The sequence below is a fragment of the Exserohilum turcica genome (assembly GCF_000359705.1).
Source record: "Exserohilum turcica Et28A unplaced genomic scaffold SETTUscaffold_9, whole genome shotgun sequence".
NCBI classification, from domain to species: domain Eukaryota; kingdom Fungi; phylum Ascomycota; class Dothideomycetes; order Pleosporales; family Pleosporaceae; genus Exserohilum; species Exserohilum turcicum.
This window is the reverse complement of record NW_007360310.1, coordinates 1,752,687-1,754,412: the sequence shown is the minus strand read 5'-3', so window position 1 is coordinate 1,754,412 and position 1,726 is coordinate 1,752,687.

Genomic DNA, 1,726 nt, shown 5'->3' with positions numbered 1-1,726 from the left:
ATGACAGCTATCGAAAAAGACGCTTGCGGCAATCAATTCGCAAGGTCTAGAAGGACAAATCTCGTACCGTACAGCTGCAAAAATATATGGTGTTGCGGCATCAACTTTGACGCGTCGCCACCAAAACAAAACGCGGTCGCGTGCAGCCGCTGCACACCCACGACGACTACTCTCACCACAACAAGAGAAATACCTTGTCCAGCACATAGAAAAACTCTCTAAGCGTAATACTCTACCGTCCCAAGAGATAATTAAAAAATATGTTGCCAATATTGCAAAAAGACAGCCATCCAATAGCTGGGTTACAAGATTTCTTCGGCGGAACAGAGAGAAAATTATCACCAGAAACACCGCCGGCATCGACCAAAACTGCAAAAAAGCTGACGATTTTAAAGATTACTATAATTACTTCCGTCTAATTCACGATTATATCGAGAAATACGATATCCAGCCGCAAAATATCTATAATATGGACGAAAAGGGCTTTCTCCTTAGTGTCACTTCAAGGACCAAAAGGGTGTTCTCCAAGAGACTTTGGGATGAAAAGAAAGTTCGAGCAGCTGTTAGAGACGGCAGCAGGGAGTAGATAACAACTTTAGACTATATTTGTGCTAACGGGAGCTAGATATCGCCTATAATAATCTCTAAAAGCAAAGCTGGACTTCGAAACAACTAGGTAGAGCACCTAGATCCTTCCCAACACCAGATGTTTTTTGCTACCAGCGACTCGGGCTGGAGTAACAATATCCTAGGGCTATCTTGGCTTAAGCAGGTGTTTCAGCGCCAAACGAAAGACAAAGCAAAGCGCGATTATCAGTTGCTGATCCTAGACGGTCATGGGAGTCATCAGACTCCAAGTTTTCGAGAGTTTTGTGACTCTAACAGGATTCTCCTAGCTACTCTCCCTCCCCACTCATCTCACCGACTCCAGCCACTCGACGTTGGCATGTTCAAGCCCCTCTCGAGCGCGTATACCAAAGAACTTAATAGTCTGTCCCACCGCAGTCAAGGCTTGGTGGAGGTGCACAAAAGTGACTTTTTATGGTTATTTTGGGCGGCGTGGACACGGGCGTTCACGTCTAACAAGATACTAAGCTGTTTTTGAGCTACTGGCGTCCACCTGCAGGATGGTAATGCCGTGCTTAAACATCTTAAAAAGTCAACACCACAACAAGATATTAATCCAGAACTTAGAGAGCACGGTAATGGGGATACTGCAAGAGAGCTGTCTAATTTTCTAGACAAAACTATGACGGGTTGTGCTGAAGTTATGGTCTCTGCGGTGAAAGACACCATTGCTTCACTCTAGGTCAACAACGAGATTTTGCACCACGAAAACACTAATCTACGAGAAGTACTTGCTATCAAAAATCATCTAAAGAAGCAAAAGAAGCCTCTAGAGCTCCAGCAAAGCAAGCAGTATCATACTCCGGCGGTGGTGTGGAGTCCTAGGACAATAGAAGATGCGAGAGCTCAAGAACGTCAAAAAAAACACCAAGAAGAGCTTGAAAAACTCCAAAAAAAAGAGAAACAACAGGAACGAGCTGCTAGTATAGCTCTACGAAAAAAATTAATAGACGAGGCAAGGACTGCGCGGGAGTTGAAGAAAATAGCGAGGGATAAAGAGAGAGAAGTGAGGGCCAAAGAACTCCAGTTAAGACGCGCCCAAAAAGCTCGCGATCGCGCAGTTGCAACTTCAAAAAAAGCTCGCGATAAGCAAAATATA